This window comes from Podarcis cretensis, assembly GCF_951804945.1.
Source record: "Podarcis cretensis genome assembly, chromosome: 3".
NCBI classification, from domain to species: domain Eukaryota; kingdom Metazoa; phylum Chordata; class Lepidosauria; order Squamata; family Lacertidae; genus Podarcis; species Podarcis cretensis.
This window is the reverse complement of record NC_137172.1, coordinates 45,881,631-45,906,338: the sequence shown is the minus strand read 5'-3', so window position 1 is coordinate 45,906,338 and position 24,708 is coordinate 45,881,631. Positions and strand designations below refer to the sequence as shown.

Sequence of the window (24,708 nt, the reverse complement as noted above, 5' to 3'; positions counted from 1 at the left end):
TCAGATATGCTTCTAACCTATGAAGGAGCGACAAACTGCAACCAGCTATCAGATAAGGCAACCAGAGGAGGAGAAAGAGAATGTGGAACATGAGATGAACACACAGAGATGATCTGTAGCTCATTGGTAGAGCAACCACCTTGCATGCAGAAGGTCCCTGGTTCAGTCCCCAGCATCCCCGTGTAGAGCTTGAGGTGTTACCTGTCTAAAACCAAGGATCATCACTATCAGTCAGTGGGTGATAGCCGGTGCTTGTCCTACTCAGAGTAAACCCACTGAAGTTCATATACATGACTAGGTGGACACCATCCATTGCCTACAATACTGAGCTAGGTGGACCAATGATAGAAGGCAGCTTACTATGTTCCTTTGATCCAGCAAATTAAGGAATATGTTATTGATGGGCACACAAATGATTCTGAATAGTAAAAAGCCGCATCATCTTAAAGTACTTTCAGAGTTTGCTATGTATACTATCACAGAACTCTTGCAATTTAGTTGCTCCAGCTTTGCAATGATAGTACAGAGGTACATACAGATTATGAGGGCACCTAAGCCTGGACAGTTCCTGTTCTGAGATAAAACACCTTTATCATCAAGACATACATTTGGAATAGATTGCTCACATACAGAGCCAAACTGTATGTGACATTAGTTTGTCCTTGAGTGCAGTGTGTGTGTGTGTGTGTGTGTGTGTTTGCATCAGAAATAACCAGTGTGGACTGGGGGAGGGGAGCTGGTCTGAACTAGGGCCTTGGTGTGCAAGAATTTAGCCCTTGCGTGGGGTGGGAGGAGCACTAGACTTCTCTAGGCCTAATGATAGTTCATGGGTTGAAAACATCAACTCTCACTGGAACACCAAGACTAGTAAGGAGAAGGAAAACCCACCCAGACCTACTGGACCAAGCCTGGAGATCCAGCAGATGGGAGAAGAAAATGCTCACCCAACCCTGCTTTGAAGCTCCATGGGGCAACAACAGAGTAGTCCCTGGTTTTTATAAGCAACAGAAGGGGAAAGGAATGAGGTAACGGAATGGATTGTGCCAGTAAGGACTGTGTGGCCTTTAAGGTAAGATAGGTCCAGGACACTTATATACCAGCACTGTAAACTGAACCCAGAAACAAATTGGGAATCAGTGTAATTGGTGCAGAATTGGTGCAGTACATTCTGACTGCCTTGCTCCTACCAGAATCCTTTCAGTCACATTTTGTAGCAATTGTGGTTTCCCAAACGTTAAAGGGAGCTCCATATAGAGAGAATTGTAACAGGGCAGTCTGAATATAGCAAATGTTATGAATATAAACTGAGGTCAGATTCACCTCCTTTGGGAAAGACTATAGCTGGCAATCTGGTAAAAGGTCCCCTAGCCTCATGGTATGCCCCACGGAGGACCTTAAGGTGTGCAAATAATAACACCCTGAAGATTTCAGGCTCCAGGGAGATTAGACTGGCCTCGACCAAAGCCAGGGCCTTTTCAGCTGTGGCCCCGGCCTGGTGGAATGCTTTCTCACAAGAGACTAGGGATTTGTCAGCGTTCCACAGGGCCTGCAAGACGGAGCTGTTCCACCTGGCCTTTGGTCGGGGTTCAGTCTGATTCTTTTCTTTCTGTACAAGAACAAACACTAAAGAGGCCTCCTAGCCCGCTCACAGGTCCTTTATAAGACCAGTGTTAACAGTTGGCCCAGGAGAATATTAACCACTCTCAATTTTACCTGTGGACTGCCATTTCTCCAGATTTTAGAATCATAGAATCATAGAGTTGGAAGAGACCACAAGGGTCATCGAGTCCAACCCCCTGCCAAGCAGGAAACACCATCAGAGCACTCCTGACATATGGATGTCAAGCCTCTGCTTAAAGACCTCCAAAGAAGGAGACTCCACCACACTCCTTGGCAGCAAATTCCACTGTCGAACAGCTCTTACTGTCAGGAAGTTCTTCCTAATGTTTAGGTGGAATCTTTTTTCTTGTAGTTTGGAACCATTGCTCCGTGTCCGCTTCTCTGGAGCAGCAGAAAACAACCTTTCTCCCTCCTGAACGAATTTTAAGATGTATTTTAACTAATTGATTGTTTTTATGTTCTTATGTTCTTTGTATACTGTCTTAGTTTCATGATGTAAGCCACCCTGAGCCTGGCTCTGGCTGGGGAGGGCAGGGTACAAATAAAAAATGATTATGAGTATGAGTATGATTATTATCAGCTGAGCACCCATGCCAGATACAGGAGCACCCTAAAATTCTGCACTTGCTCCCTCAGGGAAGTGTTGTCCCACCTAAGACATGATGTATGCCTCCACCCAGGCCAGCAGAGCTCCCAACACCCACCTAAAATGTGAACTTGCGTGCCATTTGTGTAGTTCTTAGTGACTTTTTAACATATTCCCTCTTAAGAGAGTAAGGCTATTTGAATCCATCAGGAATGTCCTATATGTGCCTCATTAAAACATTCACATTTCTTTGATTAAGTTATCTGTGTAAGGAGTTTTATTAAGCTAGGTAAATATGTGCGAAGCCTGGGTTCAGCTAACAGACATCTTTTAAAGTAAATCAAATAAGCTGATAGGGAAAGGTGACCTAGACTGGGAAGAAAGGTTTTGGCAGTAGGACTCAAGGTATTTTACTCATTAAACTCATGATCCATCACAAATATATTCAGTTGGAAAAACATATTTTAAAACACTTTCTCATTTAGAATGAAAGTTTTACAAGAAAAACTAACAGCATATTCGCACATGAGCCATTGTGCCGACTACCTAACAAAACAGGCTTCTACGTAATTTCTTTAAAAACAGAAACAGGTCTAACATATGCCCCAGCTCCAAATTAAGGGCCACAGGGGATTTTAGGAAACCTTAAAATGTTAGTTCAGTGAAGGAGGACTCCACTCTTGGTTAAACATGCTACATGCCACCCACGAGCTCATCTCTTCTGCTCCTCCCACCGCCATCACAAGAAGCAATGCTGGTCTCACCAAAGAAAAGCAAAATACATTGTCTTTCCAATCCCATCTGATCTGAATGGGAAAAGGCCATGTTCTCATACAACAGTAACAACAACCTTGGCTTAGCAAACCATGCTGTGTAGGTGTACATAGCCTGGTCACTCCTCCATCATTTCTCCCTTAGTGTGAGTGGGTAAGCAAAGCATCTGGACCTAGGATCAAAGTCTGGTTCCCCCCAAGAAGCCTATAATATGCCTTTAAACATGGTTTGTTGATGGCTTATAAATCATAGCTTGTTAGGGAGAAACAAACCATCATCCCAGGCTCAGATGTAATGCTAAGCTGTCTGCTTACTCACTCATGCAAATAGAGGAGCAAAATGGGAGCAATTGGGCTGTGACAAAGCATGATGGCTTATTAAGCTAAGGTGATTGACTGACTGTTATGTGTGAACAGGGCTATTGTCCTGATGATGATGCTTACACCACAGTCGCAAGAGCAGTTGTTTCATTCCACACCTCCGAATGGCCAACACTCCTGTCTGGTCTGGGGCTGTACTGCAGGGCTCACTGTGGGGAGTTTAGCATCCCAACTGAAGAAGAAGTGGATTACACAAAATGTTCTATCACAGACTTGCCACTCCAAAACAACAAATGCAAGTGGATTGACTGCCAAGACACAACTCCATCCAGCCTGCCCAGCCATGTTCGAAATTTTAAACTGCCTACTATGTGGCAACTCATGAGTAATTCCTTTGCATGTGTATAACTGCAAATGAACATCAGGGAATGTCCGGGGGACATTCTAAGACAAGCAGGGACTGTTTTGCTCGCACTGTTCCAGAAAGGAAGCAACATGGATCATGGTGGGAATAGAGCATAATAGCAGGAAATAGCACGCTTGTGTAAATATATGTATATAGATGTAAACCAACAGTTTTGATACAGGTATTTCTGCCATTTCAAATATCCTGTACCTTAGAAAAGAAGGGCCACATCCACTGTTAACCTGATCAGGCAAATATTCTGTCAGAGCATCAGTACTTTGAAGAAATAGTGTGTTGCATCTCACAACCAAGACATTAATACCATGACACGACTGCAGAAAGTTGGGAAAGAGGGTCGACTTTGCAAAGCCCCATGTGTTTGGCATCCAAGTGCCAAACACTAACAATTTGCTTCCAGAGGAGTGGCTTTCATCTGTCCTTCATGCCTCATCACTGATGTAGAATCTCTCAACTAACACATGTCTGTGTACTCAGCCCTTCCCATTGGCAATATACAAAGCTGCCAGTCATATGAGGTGCCTGGATCATCAGGTGAGTTCACATCCCATCCTTGTACCGTCCATCAGGTTGTTGTAGGGAGCAGCCACTGAATGATGCTTTCACAGGTTACCAATGCAACATGGGAGCTAACCACAAAGAAGAAGGTTCACACAGGTGAACTGGGCTCAGTCGTTCCTATAATAATCCAGTAAAGTGGGCCACTATTATTCTCTCCAGATTGGCACTGGGAAACTGGTGCAGAGATGCTGCTTTGCTCAAGGTTACCTAGCAAATTTATAGCTGATCTGGGATTTGACTGGGGGGGGGGGTGGGCTAAGTGCTTGTGCTCTTAACTTCTATGTTGCCAGTAACTCTGTGAAATGGATCAAGGGGGAGGGACCCTGGAAATATAGAATGGTTGATTGCTTTGTCAATATTTAAAGCCCCAGGTTTCAAACACAGTAAGTGAAAATGAAAATTGTGAGTTAAGAAATAAAATCGGCCCTGTCATCCTGCAGTCCCTGAGAGGGCATCACAGGGACCATAGCATCATATCTCTCTCTCCACAGACAGAGAGAATGCCCCATTCTTGGATTCCCTTCCCCACTCCCAACAAAACTTTGCCTTGCCCTGCTGAAATTTGTAGGGCTGAAAAGGGGGTGTGCCAGAAGCGATTTTGGGAACTGCCAGGCATTGGTCAGGGGAAGGCATGGACCCAGTGCTCTTCCACTCTCTCAACATGCTAGGGGTATGCCAGCCCAGGAACTGGTATAGTTTATTTCCCTTCCAGTGGGAGGAAAATCAAATTTCAAAAGTAGAAATGAACAGTGGAATACCAGAGAGCTTTTCCACTTTCATTTCTGTCCAGCTGATGAAAGCCCAGTGGGGAATTGGATGCAGATGATCAACTGCTTTTCTGGTCCCTCCACACTACCCTACCTGAGGATTTTAGCCTAAGAGTCAGGCACTCTTTGAAAGAATTCAGGGCTCCTCCAGATGAACTATTCCAGGCATAGGCAAACTCGGCCCTCCAGATGTTTTGGGACTACAAATCCCATCACCCCTGACACTCGTCCTGTTAGCTAGGGATGATGGGAATTGCAGTCCCAAAACATCTGGAGGGCCGAGTTTGCCCATGCCTGAACTATTCACTGAGCATTCATCCCAATTTGTTTGCACAAAGTTTACATAGGGCTTCGCATTCACTCTTATTTTTTTGTAAGCAAGTTATACAACAGTGAGCATTCATCTTGCATTCATCCTGATTTGCTTGATGGGTATTTAGATTTCTTCCCAATACTGATTTGTTCATGCCACACTTTTCAATGCATCTGCCTGTCACTTTTCTAACTGTAAAAAGGGCATTTCATTTGAAAGTAGATTTGCTGTGCTAGAGCGGCAGATTATTTTAATCCACTTTTATTGAGCAAATCTATATTTCCTGCTATGTGCTCGAAACCCTCCCACAACATACTGACAGTTTGGCCCTTGTAGCCACTGAGTCGGGCTTTCCTATATTGCAATTGTGTGCTGGAAGAGCAAACTAAGCTATACAAAGCCAGTGTGATTTATGCTGGGGTAATTTACTCCTACTGGGGTAATTCACACCAGTGTAATTTACTCCTATTCCAGGAATGGGGTTCCTGTTGACTTGAGCCAACCCAAGCCTGGCAGAAGGGAAAGAAGCCTTTAAAGCAGTTTAGACTTTTGACAGTGTAACTCCACTAGGTTGAAGGTCGCATGGCTGAGCTGAATGGAGTTTGGAATCAGGGTCAGCCTCCCCAGTCCCAGCCCTGCCACACCACCGCAACATGCATTCTCCAAGACTTTCTCTGGCCTCAGCTCAGTCGAAGATCCACCTCTTCCAAACTCTGCTCATCCCAGTGGAAATTGGGTTTGGATTGCTCCCTTAGCCTGTGTGTTTTATAGACAGTAATTACGATATCCTCTGTTGGCTTTATTTTTACTGTTCTCACCTCCTGTTCTTTCAGCTGATTCTATCAGTTGATTAAATCAACAGAAAATTAACCCAATTTGCTATAAAGGCAAGCAGACTTTCCACATTTTTGGACATGAATAAATCTGAGCCTCCTTCCTCTTGCATATATATAAGTAATTGAAGATTCCCAACCAGACCCTCCTGAAACACCACTGGTTTCCTTATTCTGGTTTGGTATAAGCAATTTAGAATGTATTGTTTTCTGAGATGTATTCACATCTTAAGCCACATGTCTTTCTTAACTCACATATTTCAAATGGAGATTTGCCAGAAGCCACATGACAGTCAATGTATACTACCTTCTGAATTTGCCCAGTCCACAAAATTAGGTGCTCTGTAGGTGAAGAGCTTCTCTTTACCTTTTTCACAAGTCACTATTCATGCTCACCTTGGGATACAAACAACGTTCCATCTCGTACTATGTATTTAAAATCTGAGAAGTATCAGCATGACCTCTATTCTGTGTTCTTAAAAACGCTCTCATACGGAGACAGTGATCATTGCACAACTAAACAATCAGAAATAAGCTCAAGTTCCCAGAATACTCTCTCATTTGGAAGAGGCTGCCAATTCCAGAAATGAATCCAAAATATATTGCTCTCCACGCCTCTTCCAGATCAACTTTTCTAAGGGGTTACACCCTATCCTTACTTAGTGTCTGAGAATCACTGTTTACAACTTTGTCTCTTTAAACCTTGACCCTGGTCAACAGTGCCAGGAATTAAATCATGTCTTTGGAAAGGAATGAGATCCATAGATAGGGCATTCTGTCTTTTGGGAATCCCACAGAATGAGATGATTGCAAATTACAGTCCCGTTTTCCAACCTTTGGGAGATCTGGCGCAGTTATAGTGGGCAGAGATATCTGTTTATAGGATAAACCTGAACTGTTAAATAAAATTAAATGGTAAATTCCCCAGTGCTGCTGGGCAGTGTCCCTACAGGCACAATGCGTGTTTATCAGTTTCCTACTGAGCTGAGTTTGACTTTCAAATTTCCTTTAACCCTATCATAGTAAACATACTGAAGAATTCTGGCAAACACTCCCCTTGGAAAAATAGATTTTGCTTGTTAAAATAAAATAAAATGGTGGCTATGTCCAGGACTGACTTTGTCTTGTTTTGGAAAGGCACAACACAACATTTCCCAATGAAACTTCAAAGCCTAAAATGCTATATTATTATAAACCAAAGAAACAAGCTTGTTTTTATAAAGGGTGGATTTTGATTACTTTTGATAAAATCTCTGGCTGCAGTTGTCAAACCTCAGATGAACTGGCTTCAGTGGTGTTACTCTAAAGTAAGTGCTTAGCCGCTGGTGCCAGGTTCAGAGCCCAGTCTGGATGGGGATAGGCTGGTGGCACATTGTGCTAAAATTATGAAACTTTTGTTAACCCTGTCTCTGGGCTGTGCTCCCTGAATGATTTTTTCTTCTAACAGTAAATGTTTTCTATGGAGCAAGGGAGGAGGACAAAGTGAGGCATGAGAGAGAGAGAGGGAGAGAGCGTGCAAGCTAACTGGTGAGAACAAGGGTTGACTTTCTGTGCAATAAGGAAAATGAACTTGGTTGGTTTACGGAAAGTAGAAGAGTTGAATGTTATTATGAAGCAATAATTTTACACAAGTTTTTGAAGGTGATAAATGGAGAAGTGGAATTTTTATCCTTTTCTTTTTTTCTTCTTCTCTATTTTCTTTTAATTTTTATGTTTAAAAATGCTTGATATTTGATGTTTATTTCTGTACACTGTTTTATCTATGTTCCTTCCAGCTTTAATAAAATTTCAAAAAGGAACCTGGGACATTCTACACACAAAGCCTGAATTTCAGATTGTACCAAGCTATTTTGCTACAAAGTAGCTTCACTGAAATTAATTAGTCCTGGTCATTCATTTTAATGATTCTGCTCTGAGCACAGCTAAATTAAATGCAACCCAGACTTTTCCAGTGGTGCAGTGCTAGTAACTCTTCAGGCATTCGCCATTCTTTAATCAGATGTTTCCATTTCCCTTAATTACCAAATAGAAACTTTTTCCACCTGTCCCACCTGCCACTGTGCAAATACCTTAGATCCGCACTATGAAATATGATGGCACACAAACTGTCTTGTTCACATCGCAACTCCACTCCCCATGGAATTCTCATTAGTGGAGAAGAGAGGAGGAGAATGCCATTAGTTTCTGCTCAAGGTCAGTCTTTGGGTTTTATGAATACATCATTCAGTCCCATCTTTGCATTTTCCCTCAGAAGTCCTGCTATGTTCAACAGGGCCTACTCTCTTGTAGGTGTGCAGCTTTAAACTCCATGGATCTTATTATGAGAGAAACATGACCAGGCTCTTGGAAGGTGCATGTATTGATTGTATGCATCATGACCAGAGCCTGGAAAGTTCATTTTTAAAAGTAACAAGTTCTAGCTCAAGTTCAACACATCAAAAAAGGAACGAATTCCAGTTCATGCTGATCCCTTTACAAAATGATCTAGTTCAGTTCACAGTTCAAGTTAATCCATATTGTCCTTGGGAAAAAAATTTTCAGAATTCAGTGTTGAAGTATAAATTATACTTAAGAAGACTAAGAAAACATTGAAACACACACAGTGGAATGTGCATTGTTCCCCCCCCCAAAAAAAAAAAAATTATGGACATCATCATCATCATCATCATCATCATTATTTATACTGCCCTTCATCCACAGTTCTCTGGGTGGTTCACAGCAGAAAAAACTTTACGCTAAAAGCTCCAAAGTGTCTAAAGAGTAAAACACACACACACATCATTCTCTTATAATAGGAGAATGAACTTGAAGGTGCAATAGAAATTATTCAAAGCTCTACTGGAAAACAAACTCAATTCACATTCAGTTCATCTCGCAGTTATGGGAACTACTCTCAGACCTAGTTCAGGTATTTTTGAACTAATTTAGTGAACTTTGTTAAACTGAACTAGTTCTTTCCAAGCACTGATTTTGACAGATAACAAATCTTCTGATTTGTAGGTGTGATAACATATGTATCAGCTATGGGTGACAGCCAATATTAGTCATATTCTGAAAAGATTGATTTGAATGGGTCTGTTCTGAATACAGCTAACATTGATTACCATCATGATTTTTTATTAAGCATTTCAGAATTGCAAAGTGGGGAGGGGGAGGCCAACCTTGAAGCAGAACTGAATGACATACACATTGCAAGAAAATTAGTATAAAAAGGGAGCCGTGCATTAGATCAGCCTTCCCCAAGCTGATAGCTAGGGCAGATGCGAGCAGCTGTGCAAAACATCTGGAGAGCACCAGCTGGGAGAAAGTCTGCATTAGACAATGGGCTGCGATATTGTAAAGAGCTCACATCCTTTACAAGGCCGAGGGGGAAGTTGCGCATCTTGATTTCTGTTGGCATGTGATACGAATGATCAATAAAGCAGTCGTTTTGTGCCGTGCTATAAAGTACATCTCCTTGCCGCACAGTGCTTCCATGAGAACGAGCCACCATGAAGCTTTATGCCATTGAGAAATAGTAATTCCATATTTTTCCAGGGCTTAGTGATCTCTAGCCTAGCTGCCAACAGGCAGTACGTGATCACATATAGTATAGTACAGTACAGTACGTTGTTTGCTAAACTGTTTTGGTACTTCAGCTGTCTCTTATGAGAGAGAGAGAGAGAGAGAGAGAGAGAGAGAGAGAGAATGAGAGAGAGAGAGAGAGAGAGAGAGAGAGAGAGAGAGAGAGAGAGAGACTCCCACTGGGTCATGGGGGGCCTTAAGGAAGCGGAGCTAGATCATGCCCACTGTAGGAAGAGAGGCTGCTGGCCGCTAACATTACTAGGTTCAGACCCTGGGAAGTCTGCCGCACCTTTTAGAGTCTCATAGAAGGAACAATTTCATCACCATTCATTGCTTCTCCCATCACAGAGCTAGGGTAAGGGGTGAAGCTGCACATGGTACATTTTCTTTTCTGTGAAACTCTTAAATATAGATCAGGTCTGTTAAGGTTCGGGAAGGCAACCCAATTAACTGTACAGTGGTACCTCAGGTTAAGTACTTATGGTAATTCGTTCTGGAGGTCCATTCTTAACCTGAAACTGTTATTAACCTGAAGCACCACTTTAGCTAATGGAGCCTCCCGCTGCCGCTGCGCTGCCGGAGCACAATTTCTGTTCTCATCCTGAAGCAAAGTTCTTAACCTGAGATACTATTTATGGGTTAGCGGAGTCTGTAACCTGAAGCGCATGTAACCTGAAGCATATGTAACCCGAGGTACCACTGTACTGTCTTCCAGCTAGCAGTTTGCTAAAGACGTGGTTAAGGGCTCTGAGTGACTAGTTTTCATAGAATCATCGAGTTGGCGGAGACTACAAGGGTCATTTAGTCCAAACCCCTGCAATTCGGGAATCTTTCTCCCAACATAGGACTCAAACCTACAACCCTGAAATTAAGAGTCTCATGCTCTACCAACTGAGCTGTTCAGCACATACACAATATTGCCTGCCACCCAACATATGCTTACCTGCTTACAGTAGAGATAATTTCCATTTCATTCAAGGGGATTTACTTCTAGAGTAAAGCACCTGTAAAGCGAGATGAGCGCCGCAACCCCAGAGTCGTCTGCGACTGGACTTAACTGTCAGGGGTCCTTTACCTTTACCTTTTTAGATACATATGCATAGGATTGGACTGCAAGATTACATATGGATTAGAGCTTTCCAAGACAAAGGGAGCAGTAATGTAGAGGTATTGTTGCTGTGGTGTGTACATGTTCCCTTTTCTCTTTCTGTCTTTTCTTTTTCTGACGCCCACAGTGGTTTCTGTGATCATGCAGGTTTTCCAGAATATACGATTTAAAACGAGAACTTTGAACAAAAGGAATCACCAGAACCACAGCAATGGATGTGTGAGTGTTTTGGTTTGACTGTTCCTGTTGCCACCCTTATGCTCAGAGCAAGTCGTGGAAAACAGTTGGGTGTGTTTATTAAAGTTTTAAACACTAATGAAAACTAGTTAAAGATTTCCCTAAGAGAAAGGCAAAGCACATGGAATTTTTTAGTTTATATTTAAAAAATAAAAAATAAAAAAATTATGCACAGTGCGGAGAAAGTGGATAGATAGAAGCTTTTCTCAATAATACTAAAACTGAGGGAGATACAGTGAAATAAAAGGTAATGAATAAAGGGCAAAGTGAGATTATTGCAGAATATGCATTACCATTCGGAACCACTAGTTATCACATTTGGACACATTAAAATTCTGGTCTTACTAGAGGAGAGAGAAATGTTGCCACTTTACCTGTTGCTTTTATGGCAATTAGTTGTAATGGTGGGTCAGTATCAATATTTAGGGAATATTTAGAGTATGGGAAGTGGTCCAAATGACAAAATTGACAAATGTCGTTTGGGCAAGGGAACAAAGACAACTTAATACCTGCTTTATTTTAAAATAGCATCTCTTCTTTATGTACTAAGCAGCAAAACACATGATAATGTTGAATCCTATACCTTTTGGGAAACTTTGTAATAATATCCAGTAAAGATATGAATTAACACCTTCCAGTTCAAAATTAAAATAAAAGACAGAAAACAGAAAGTACTTCATACTGTTCCTGGCAACAGGATGCAGAAGTAGCTAGTAGCATAGATGGCTTTGAAAGAGAATTAGGCAAATAGATAGGCTGATGACAGGTCTATCGATGGTGATTAGGCGTAATAGCTAAATGAAACCTCCATATTAATAAGCAGTATACCTCCAAATACCAGTTTCAGTGGGGCATCAGGCATATGGCTTTCAGTAGTGAGGGCTTGTGGAGGTATTTGGTTTGTCACTCTGCAAGAGAGAGCTCTTTGGTCTGGTCCAGAAGGGCTCTTAGGTTCTTAGAGGCATATCCTCGAGTGCACACACACACACAGGCTCTCTATCTCCCTCTCTCTTTCACTCACCACTCCCTGCCCCACACCACCAAGGCTACCCCTATCAGCCAGTGTTAGAAATTCCCCAGGTGCCAGATGCGTTTTGCAGCTGGTGTGGGTCCAGTTGTGACCATGTAGAGATCTCTGGATGGGACTGGCATCTCCATCTGGCTGCTTTCTTAGGTAGGCAAGGAGAAGAACTTATTTATTGCATTTATATCTGACCTTTTTCTCCAATGAGTACATGGTTACCTCCCCCCCCCAGTTAATCCCCACAACAACGACTGAGTGGGGATTTGAACCCTGATCTCCCAGGTCCTAGTCTGATATGCTAACCACTACACTACATTGGCTTCCTAGAGTACTTCTGCTATGGGGCAGCTATATAAATGAAGCACTGTAGGCAAATAAATATGGGGAAAGCAAAATGTCACTTAGAGAAGGATCTGAAATATTTTCCTTGAAGCTTGAATTTCTTTTATTCTGGATTGTTTTATTTGATGTTTTAATGTGTGGTAAACCACTTTGAGATTTTTTATTTAAAATATAAAGTAGTAGCTGGTCATTGACCGTAATAAATTATGATGATGATAGTATAAAAATGAAATGAATAATAATAATAAATCTCACAACTTTAAAAAAAAAAAAGGCACCCAGACATCCCATTGCGGTGACTGTAACCTAGGTTTAAGGTGCCATTGGCAGTTAGCTTATATACCCAAGTTTCAAACAGCAATGGATTTTTTTTTCCAGAATGAGACAGAGGTCCCTCCTATTCTGATTTTACAAAAGGGAAACTGAGGCCAAGAGTAATTTGTGTAAGGTCACAACCACTGAGCCCATGGCCATGCTGGGATGAGAGATCTGCTCTCCCAGTTCCAGGCTTAACCCCGCTATCCGACGGGTTATGGATCAGCAGATTCCAGCGACTGCCGTTGCTAATGTAAACACCGGCGGCTCCCAACTCCAGTTTGGGAGTCTGTGTTGATGCAAATGGCAGGCAAAGTGCATGGCAGCATCCCGAATGATTGAACTCCCCAGAAGAAGGCAGACAGATTCACAGGATTTGTCTTGAGTTTCCTGCAGATCTGCTAACCAAAGCAAAGAGGAGTCACTGAGAATCTCCCTAGAGTGTTTAAGTATTTTTATTGCTGCTGTGTGTTTTTTCGTAAGCCACAAGACAGGAGAGGGGGGAAACCAGGGGCTCGTTCTCCCTGAGAAGCCTCACATCTTCAGCTGCTGTCAACCACTATTCATCAGATGCGCAGCTGACATTCCCAGGATATTGTTCTCTGCAGCCTTCTCCGTTTGATACATTTTTTGAGGGGGGTGGGGAGAGGAACTAGACAGCACACATCTGTCCTATCACAACTCCAGAATGACAAAAGCCCACAATAAAAGAATGAAACATATGGCAGAACCGCACAGCACACACAGCTCTGGGCTGCAACACCTGGCTCACTCGTGGCTTGGCTTGCTCCCTGCTCAAATGTGCAATGACATGAGACGCACCATTTGAGGACAGCAGCACATATCTGCGATTGATGTCTGATGGACTGTGTCAAGTGCTGGCCGCCTCTCTGCCTGTTCACTCATTCAGTGCCATTTCCCAGTGGCACTGCTTGCCACACATTGGGGAAAGGAGACTATCAAATGATGCATGGCCTGGGGGGAAATGGAGAGACACAAAAGCTCTTCTCCCTCTGCCGTCACACTACAACTTGTCGACCTCCAAGGAACGTTGGAAGTTTCGGAGAAAATGGAAGAAGGTGCTTCGATATCTATGGAACTTGCTTCTGCAGGAGGCAAGTGATTGCTAACAAATTGCACGGTGTGAAAAGTCAATGAGACAATTCATGGAGAATAAGGCTAGGCTCTGCCTCCACAGTTGGAGGCAGTGATTTTTTCTGAATATCTGTTGCTAAAAACGGCAGTAGGGGGAAATGCTCTTGGGCTCAGCCTTCCCTGAGCTTGCAGGTTTCCCACAAGCATCTTACAGGCCATTGTGGGAACATTAGGATGCTGGACTAATGGGCTTATTGGCCTGATCCTGCAGGCTTTTCTTGCATTCTTAGATGAAACAGCTAGACAGATAACCCAGCCCAGCAACAAGCAAGCATTGGCAGCTTCAGTTCAGGAGGAGAAAAGCAAGGGGTGGCCTGGACCCCAGCACCCACCGCCTGACGTGATCACTTCCCTTTGCCTAATGGTAGGGCCAGCTCTGAATTGACCCAGACATGTTTTTTTTGGGGGGAGCCATTCTGTACCCACTGGGAAAATATGAGTGATGGATTTGACAAAGAGGGACTATAGAGGGAAGCAGGACTGATTTATGTAGACTTTGTGTCACACATGGTGTTCTCTACATGATGTTGCTCCTAATCTTCACTGTGTAGATATGTGGAAATTAAGGTCAGACATCAGTTTACAATAATATGATAACTGGACTGTGTTTGTAAGTCATACTTCCCCTGCCATAGTGACTAATTTAGTGTTAATGTGTGGTATAAGAAGGCTGTAGGTAAATAAATTGCAATTTACACACACACCCTTTTTTTAGTGCGGTGTATTTGTAAAAACCAGTTAAGTGCCATGCAGATTATTAATAGATAAATATCCTATCTCAGCAGCTAAAACCAAATCCACCTTTTCCAAGCAGAGTCAAAGCTTTTCTCATCGCTTCTGCATGCTTACAGAACGGCTGAGGTTGCTCTTCTGAACCCATTCATTCCAGATTTGTAGGGAACCTGACACAGGAACAGGGATCATGCAACATTTTATTACCTTATTTCACACTATTCAACTATGTGACCTAAACAAATTTGTTCATCAGATTCCATAACCCTAAGTAATATTTTCCAACTTTGACAGTGTCTCCTCCCCTGCAGCAATAGACTAAGAGTCTTGTGGCACCTTAAAAACTAGCATATTTATTATGGCATAAAATAAGCTTATGCTGTAATAAACATAGGAAGCTGCCTTACACAGAGTCAGACCATTTGTCCATCCGGTTCAATGTTGTCTACTCTGACTGGCAGCAGCTCTCTGGGGTTTCAGACATGAGCCTTTCATGTGATTATGAGCACAGAATGTAATGTCAGAAATGTATTGGTTTCATTTGTTTAAAATTGGTGGCATCTAATTGATATTGCCACTCTCTGAGCCAGGTGTGACTTCTTGTTCTATCGAGACACCATTAAGTTCCATTAAATTCTTTGTCCCCAGTTTGTCCCATTGATTTCAGCAGGCATTGGATGTAACTACCTTTATCTGGATTGGGGCCGATTGCTTGTAAACAAATTTATTGTCCATTGAAATCATTAACATGATCAGGGTTGGCATGTTACATGCCATAATCACTTACTTATTCACAGTAATTCTCACTGAATCTAAGAGGGCAACACCAAGTGTATATGTGCAGGATTGCAACCTCGCAGGGAAGTACTTCTCGTGCATGAGCGTCCTTAGGATCAAAAGCATTTAAGGTTTCAAGTGCACAAGCTATAACTGGTCTTGGGATAGGTCTGGACATTTTCTGATCAATTTTCAACGAGGTGTGATAATCTTTTTATTCTGCCTTCAGCTTTGTAATGAATGGGCAGCAAAAGAGCAAAGACAGACAAATATATACACAGACGTTAAAAGAAAATAAGCCTTGCTTGATTTTTCAGTCCGCATACCAGAACAATGATTTAGGCAATATTTATTTCCTAACCTTATTCTACAGTAAAGAAAATTAATCCAGCAAGGCAGCACAGTGCCTGCATTGTATTTGTGTTGGTGGGAAGTCAAGAACCTGAACTGATGTTAGATTTCATAGTGAATTAGCATGCAGTAGCACTGATGTGGTCTGATATGCTAAGTGCTAATTAAGGCACAGCAAGTGGATCTTGCACCTGTTGCTATTTTATTCAGAAGGCATTGTTTGGATTCCTGCAGATTTACATCAAAAACCATTTTCTATAGTGATTGAGGCTGGCTGGGACTCAGGTTCACCTTACAGCATTCAAGAGGCTTTTAAAGTGAGTGCTTTTCAACGATGCAGTCCTTTCGCCCCTCTTTAAGAACTTTGCCCTCTTGAAAATAAAGAAAAGTCTAGCCTGTTATAAGCTATTAATTTTGTCCTCGAAAATCCCCCAAAGAAAGTTATATAACCACTTGCACAACCCTTCACTAAAAATAAAAGCGCCTCTGCAATTTTGAAAAGATAGGCAGCACCAAGGTTTATTAAAGTATTACACGAATGCAGAAATTATTGATTCAGTTTTTAAAGTGGGAGGGGGGAACCTGGGATAGAGACTTCTATTATGGTGATGCACCTCTTCAAAATATCTAAAATTATACTGTATATATTCAAAGTACATGGTTAAAAATGGTGCCATGTGTACTTGGAGCTATTTTAGGGTGAGGTTCTATAATCAACTCAAAGTACAGAAGGATGCAAAGCGGAGTCAGACCTTCTGGAAGAAGATCCAGCCATTTCTATCTCACCCCCACCCTGGTACTGCCTTCACCCCCGCCCAGGAGTCAAATCCACCACGAGAATTTGCTTTTCCCCGGCAGGGAAAGAAGCGCCCTACACATTCCTCAAGACAAACCCCAGGTGTAAAACCGTGGTCCCTTAGAGCTACAGGACTCGGCACGAACTAGGCTGCTGAGAGCAGGAGGACCCATGAAAACTGACTTGGGTTTTCGTCTAAAACCAGTATGCTGGGAGACTGGATCTTCCCAAGGACTGAGGTTCACATCGTAGGTGATGCCTTAAAAGAGGGGTGTTGCATTTTCAGAATACGTTTTATCACAAATAAAGGAGGATTGGTTGCATGTGCAGATCGCCCACCCAGGTAAAAAATAGCTGGAGAGGAATTTCCCCATTAAAAAAAAGAGAAGTGGTTAAAATAATTCCAAAGGTTAAAATAATAAACCCACATTCACATTCTTACATATAACCTCGATTATCCAAGGCACCCTACGCCCTGTTTCAATGCATCTGAAGGTAGTGGCCAAAATACAGGCACATTCATGCACAAGTCAATAAATATTAATGCAAATGAGCCCCAGCTAGGATGGAGTACCTGTCTCTTGCTGGAACAGCTTTCGCCTGCTCTCTCTGTCCCGGCTTTTAGAGGTATATATTCCAGGGCAGTGGCTTTAGCAAGTGGGCTCTGCCAAGGTCGCTGCTCCGATGCCCATAGGGAAGTCTGCTGCGGGAGAGCTTCGCGCGCTTCGCTTCGCCAGGAGCTGGGGCTGCCTTGCCTGGAGAGACCCACTGGAGGAGAGAGGCTTTGCACTGACTCCTCTCAGTCACCGCATGGGGATATTATCAAAGTCTAAGCTTGCTATTGGCTCCGATCACCAAACAAATCACACTCGCCTCCCGCTTCAAACCGCTCCCCCCACCCCCTGCCGCCGCCGCCGCCTTAGACTCAAGGCTCTCTCCCTCCCTCCCTCCCCGGGTGTTTCAAACGCAGCAGCCGGGGGGAGGGGGGGCAGGAGCTTATTTCCGCGCATTTGCAACCTTGCGTGCAGCAGGTCCAAGATGAACGTTCACAAACGGGCTTTCTAAACTCCGGTGCAAACCCTTGGGCAAGGGGGTGGTTTCAAAGAATCGCTTAATCGCTTTCCTTCGAAGGAAGGGGTGGGGGTGGGGAGAAGTTAGATTCCCCAACTGGTCTGCGGGGTTCAGGAGAGGAAGACAAGGGCACTTGAAGGCTCCAAAGTGGTAGCTACACAAAAGAATCGGGATATTTAATGTCGAAAACTAGAAACGGAATTTGCAGGGCATCTTCTTCATGAGCCTAATTTGTGTAGTTGGCCTTATTTCAGCCCAACTGGGGCCATGGGCATATTATTTATCAAGTAAGTAAGTAAGTAAGTAAGTAAGTAAGTAAATAAGTAAGTAAGTAAGTAAGTAAGTAAGTAAGTAAGTAAGTAAGTAAATACTTAAACAACTGACCAGTCGAATCACGGGTAGCTTGGTTCCCCCCCCCAAAAAAAAGTCCTGCCCCCACAACATAAATGCTGGCTACACCCATGACTGGGTCAGAATGTGATGTTCTTTGGGTGGCCTCCACACCCTCTCCCAGGTTCAGGCCCCAGCATCTCCCAGCTGGGAGAGACCTGGCCTGCAATCCTGGGGACGCTCAGCCAGGATGGACCAAGGGTCTGGACTTTGGATAAGTCTTTTCCATCCCCCAACCCAACGGAGCAGTCCACTAAGCATCTTTGAGTCTCAGCGGGCTGTACCCCACCCAAAGATTTTGTGTGTTTCTTCAAGCCTGCTGATACCTCCTGTGTGTGTGTGGTGCTGTTTTGGCTGCATAAGGATACCCACTCCTGAACACTGGAAATAAAAAGAATCATACAATTTTGTATCCACAAGATACAGTGGAACCTCGGGTTATGTACCGTCCTCCTTATGAACGCTTCGGGTCACAAGCTTTGCTAACCCAGAAGCAAATGCTCCTGGTTGCGAACTTTGCCCTGGGATGCGAGTGGAAGTCGTGTGCTGGCAGAACGGCGGCAGCAGGAGGCCCCATTAGCGAAAGCGCACCTCAGGTTAAGAACGGTTTCGGGTTAAGAACAGACCTCTGGAACGAATTGAGTTTATAACTGGAGGTACCACTGTACACCCTGAAAGAATAAGGCTAGTCTACTCTGAAGGGTCCAAGGCAGGCCATGTGGCATAGAAAGTTGTCCTTCAAAAGAGGGAAATACCGCAGGGTTGCGGGGAGCTGAAGAACAACGACCAGCATCTGCCTCCTAAGGTAGTTGACTCCTTTTGCCTAATGGTAGGGCCATCCCTGCATCTCACTCATATTTCAGTGAAGTAGGTCTTCCTACTTGAATAAATATTCCTCAGCCACAGAGTTGCCTTGCCACCAAGTTTCCTTGAATGAGCTTCTAAGAAAAATGTGAAGGTTTCCACTCGGCAAAACATTGGAGGCATTTCAAGGGAAGTAATACAGTAAAAGCAGTGTCATTTTTCAAGGATAACCACAGAGCAAGCAACACAAGTAGGATTGAAGGGTCAGATGGATTGATTGATACTCTTAATCTTGGGGTCATGGTTTTAAGCCCCACATTGGGCGAAAGATTCCTGCATTGCAGGGGTTTGGACTAGATGACTCTTGCGGTCCCATTCCAACTCTACAATTCTATGACATCCTGCCTTTCACCCAGTGGAAGCTCCAGGAGGGTTATTCAGATGTTCTCTGAATGCAAATCCCAGATGCTTGTGGGGGAAGCAGGACCATAGCTACTGGTTGTACCCATTCACACACCCCCACATAGGGAAGTCCACCTCCTGCCACACTCAGCATGCAGCATTATTGAGAATGAGTCTTATGCACTTGGCAACTCTTCCTTATAATTGGGAAGGCTGGTTGTCTTAGGATCCTGATGGTGAGGAAGGGCTCTTTCTGTGTGTACATCTGCACATGCACGGGGCCCTTTCTCATTAATAGTGTCTGCATGGCTGTCTGTGGAGGTTTAGCAGAGCATAGCACAGATCCCCTGCCCTCTCAGTGAGCATGTGAGGGCTTTAAAAAATCTGAACAGCCCTCGAGTTATCAGTGAGATGGGCTTTGTGTGCTCAGATCCACTCAATCCCCGTATCTGAGTGTTGAAAGGTGGCATGATAGAGACATTGTTAATCATTGTGTGCACAGACATCTCTGGAAAACAGGGTTCCTAGTTTTATGCTGCCCTCATTTAAAAAATGAGCAAAATCTGTTTTTCCAGAGACAATAGTGGGGGAAGAAACGAGTGTGGTTACACTGTGGAAAATGTGATGATTGTCACATACCTCCTTCAAGTCTCTTAAAAACCATCATTGGTTTCCGACCGAGGATAATAATAATTTAATACCGTAATAATTATTTATTATTTATACCCTGCCCATCTGGCTGGGTTTCCCCAGCCATTCTGGGCAGCTCCCAACAGAATATTAGAAACACGCTGAAACATCAAACATTAAAAACTTAGCTAAACAGGGCTGCCTTCAGATGTCTTCTAAAAGTCAGGTGGTTGTTTATTTCCTTGACATCTGATGGGAGGAACTTCCACAGGGGGGGTGCCACTACCAAGAAGGCCCTCTGCTTTTCCTATATACACAAGAGCATGAAACATGGGAGAAGAATTGGTGGGAGGTTTTTTTATATTAAAAGGAAAGCTGACTCAGTCTAGTATTTCACTCTTGGATTAAGCAGTCTAAGCACTCAGTCTCTAACCATGTAAAACTGAAACGCTTTGGATTACAATTATTTGACTACTTTTGAAGTATGCTAGCTAGAATAATTCCATCGTATGCAACTTGATTTATTCCCCATCCCTGCCTCCTCCTCACACGGTGGTGACTGATCTACAGTCAATGGCTTCCTCATTCTGCCTGGCTTCCTTTTTCTCCCCCACCTTTGCTTTGCTTTCCCTGCCTGTCCATTTTAATAGCTTTCAAAATGTCTGTTTAATTTATGTCTGCTTTACTGCCTATTTAATCTTTTCCTTTATAATTATAATGACCTTCCACAGGTTATTGTAATCCTATTAGGAACATGGGTATTTTAAAGTCACTTGACTTTGCAAATAATTTTATTTGCTCCATCTGGCTTATTTGGGGGGGCAGAGTGGAGAACCGGGCTTAGGGAGTTTTCCTCCTTCTTAGTAAATAAGGTATTCATGGTTAATCTTTCATTTGGACTCATTATGAAGATGTTGAATGAGGTTTCTGAGGGTGCAAAACAATGAGGAAAAGGGGTAAAAAAATACTGATATTATATATTATTAGAAGTAATAATATATGAAGCAATTCAGTCTAATCTGATGTGCCAAACATTTACTTTCAATGGCTGGATGTTTTGATGTTTACTGTTAAGCAGCCACAGAGAGGGACCCTCTTGATCAGATCACTGGTGTTTATGTTCATGTGCTATTTTGCCAATCTAAAATAGGCCTATACAGTGGTACCTCGGGTTAAGAACTTAATTCATTCTGGAGGTCTGTTCTTAACCTGAAACTGTTCTTAACCTGAGGTACCACTTTAGCTAATGGGGCCTCCCGCTGCCACCGCCACACGATTTCTGTTCTCATCCTGAAGCAAAGTTCTTAACCCGAGGTACTATTTCTGGGTTAGCAGAGTCTGTAACCTGAAGCATATGTAACCTGAGGTACCACTGTATGTGTGTGGATGAACTAGGACGGCCATTCTTATTGAATATTCTCAGGTGATCTTACAGTGTGACCACAGTTGGGTGACTTGTGATCTTATGCTGGATTCCCCCCCCCCCCATCAGATTATCTGTGGATTTGGAAAAGCCAAATTAACTGTGGGGAAGTGTGGACTGCCACTTGGTTAAGGGGGCTATTGTATGAGTGGCGACCAAACCAAAGTGGACACTAGTAGCTTCAAATCCAAACTGAATTTCCCAAGCCCTGGGTCTACTCAAAATATTAAATCCAAGAAGGTGCTTACAGTGCTGAACAGTGTTGACTTACCGTAAATAAGACGGGTTGTACACCATATAAATAGTTAAAAGAGGAGAACCCTTTGCAAGAAGCAAATTCTTATTATCAGCGGTGGAGGAAGCTGCTCGGGAGCCTGGGGCCGCTCACCCAGGGGCGGGGCGAGCTGCCCATAGGGGTGGGGTGAGCAGCCCATAGAGGTGGGGAGCACCGTGGGGCCTTCAGAGTCTGCCTGCCTCCTCCCACTCAGCCTCCCTACAGCTGGGGGGGGGGGGAGGCAGTAGGCGGGCCCTTTGGGCATCATGGAGCCTGCGCACACACAAGCCACAGCGTCTCTCCCAGGAGAGACACGTGGCTCTGGCGCACTGCAGGCCCCGCGGTGAGTGCCACCCGGCCTTTTGTCACCCCCTCAGTGGTGACACCTGGGGCGGACTGCATCCACTGCACCCCCTTCCTCTGCCCCTGCTTAGTAAGCCCTTTAGGCTCAGCTATCGCCATCTTTTTCACTTAGCAAGAGAGAAAGCAAATAGCATCTGTAGAAGAGATCTTTTTGACCATTGGACTCAATGGGTCTTCTGAACATACATGTATCATTCCAGTTCCATTTCTGCGGTCATTTGGGGTTGTATCCAGCGCCTTCTGTGCCTGAGCAGAATTGACTTCCACTTGCACAAGGGGATTCACCTTCCTCTGCTCCCCCATCACAGTGTCCCACATGCAAAATCTGCTCTAGAAGGCTTGGAGACCCTTTAGAGCAGGTTAGGGAGACACACAATGGGACGCAGGTGGCGCTGTGGGTTAAAGCCTCAGCGCCTAGGACTTGCCGATCGAAAGGTCGGCGGTTCGAATCCCTGCGGCGGGGTGCGCTCCTGCTGCTCGGTCCCAGCGCCTGCCAACCTAGCAGTTCGAAAGCACCTCCGGGTGCAAGTAGATAAATAGGGACCGCTTACCAGCGGGAAGGTAAACGGCGTTTCCGTGTGCGGCTCTGGCTCGCCAGATGCAGCTTTGTCACGCTGGCCACGTGACCCGGAAGTGTCTCCAGACAGCGCTGGCCCCTGGCCTCTTGAGTGAGATGGGCGCACAACCCCAGAGTCTGTCAAGACTGGCCCGTACGGGCAGGGGTACCTTTACCTTTACCTTTAGGGAGACACACAGGCGTATGCAAGGGAAAAGAGAGGAATGTGGAACCCTGCCACATGAGCAGACGTCTGTCTGCTCAGCATTGGATTGAAAGAGCTCTCTGGTGTTGCAGAACACTGGACTGACACAAGCTTCATAGCCACAAATCTTAGTACTATCCAATTAAATTATGGGGATGACCTATGGGAAGCAGAAGGTGAAAATAGCAAGGCTGCTTTTTCTGGTCAGGTTAAAATGTACTAGAACTGATATCATAGTTATACAATGGACTGATTGAGTCTTCTTTCCCGTAGGTCAATCCTGTAGATCAATGGTAGGCATTGGAAAAAGTATGTAAATATGCAGATCTATTTGAAATAGCATAGGGCATTAAAGATGGCAAAAGGTTAGCTAGCACGAGGGCTCTTATTTTAGCTTTGATTCAATCAAGATTCATCTGATTCACTTTTGGATTCATTTACTACAGCTCACTGGGATTTAGGTGGAAGCAGTTGCCATTTATTCATTATTTCCATTTATCCCGCCTTTCATCGATTAATGATTATGGGGTGAGTTGAACAAGTAAACTCTGGAATCCACAGCGCTTACATTAAAAACCATGAACTTGCTTTCAGTGCCAGCATTTCAAACTGAACCTTATCCTAGCCATTGTAGTTCTCAGCACTGGGCAAACTGATCTGTCCTTCTCCATTGTGATCTATTTGTGGCAATGGCATTGCCAACAGACCCTTCACTCAAGAAAGTCATAGAATCATAGAATTGTAGAGTTGGAAATGACACTGAGGGTCATCTAGTCTAACCCCCCAGAAATGCAGGAATTTCAACTAAAGCATCCATGGCAGATGCCCATCCAACATCTATTTTAAAACTTCCAAGGAAGGAGAGTCCCCCACCTTCCAAGGGAGCCTGTTCCACTGTTGAACAGCTCAGAAAGTTCTTCCTGGTGTTTAGTTGGAATCTCCTTTCTTGTAACTTGAATCCATTGGTTTGGGTCCTACCATCTGGAGCAGGAGAAAACAAGCTTGTACCATCTTCCGTGTGACACTCCTTGAGATATTGGAAGATGGCTATCCTATTTCCACTCAGTCTCCTCTTTTCCAGGCTAAACATACACAGTGCCCTCAACCATTCCACATGAGGCTTGGTTTCCAGACCCTTGATCATCTTGGTTGCCCTCCTCTGCACACATTCCAGCTTGCCAACATCCTTCATAAATTGTGGTGCCCAGAATTGGACACAGTATTCCAAGTGTGGTTGGATGAAGGCAGAATAGAGTGGTACTATTACTTTCCTTGATCTGGACACTATACTTCCGTTGATGCAGCCTAGAATAGCATTAGCTTTTGCATCTGCATCACACTGTTGACTCATATTAAACTTGTGGTCTACTAAGACCCATAGGTCCTTTTCACATGTACTACTCATAAGTCCTGAAATGAACATGGAGCCACTGTAAAACTGAGCTTCCATGTTCACTTCAGGTCCACACACATCTGAGAAATGAAATGTGAAGTTGTGCATGCTTTCAAGTTTCAACCTTACCCCAAACCCATGCAAGGATCAAAAACATGACTGCGAGGTTTCTTTTTCTTCCCAGAGCAAATATTTGTATATGTGATTTCTGGATGTACAATTGTACAATTGTGTTGCTTAAGCATAGTGAGCAATTTGCTCATGAGATTTCTTTTTCAAGCTTTCTTAAGAAGACATTTTTAGAAATAGCAATCAAGCCAAACTGATTTCCACATGGCGGCTGGGAAAGAGAGCCATGCTCACAAAGTCCAGGAACCATCTAGATATAAACCTAGAGCACCCAAGCCATTACACCAGCGGCAAGCAACATGGTACTTACTGTATGTTGCTTCAATTGCAACTCCCATCAGACCATCCAAAATGGCAAATGATTAAGGGATTATGGGAGTTTGAGTCCAACAACACCTGCAGGGCACCATGTTAGCTACACTTGCACTATACATATCAACAAATTTGGGACCATTGGTTCATCTACTTT

At 43.7% G+C, this 24,708-nt stretch overlaps 1 protein-coding gene across 1 annotated transcript in view; it reads right to left on the bottom strand.

Annotated features, from left to right (window-relative positions):
* GREM2 (gremlin 2, DAN family BMP antagonist) overlaps positions 1 to 17,458 on the bottom strand; it is a 34,507-nt gene extending 17,049 nt beyond the window's left edge. The window contains exon 1 of the mRNA XM_079971789.1: positions 17,174 to 17,458. The gene's annotated coding sequence lies outside the window, so the exon portion shown is untranslated. The remainder of the gene's footprint in view (positions 1 to 17,173) is intronic.
* Positions 17,459 to 24,708: the final 7,250 nt, after the last annotated feature.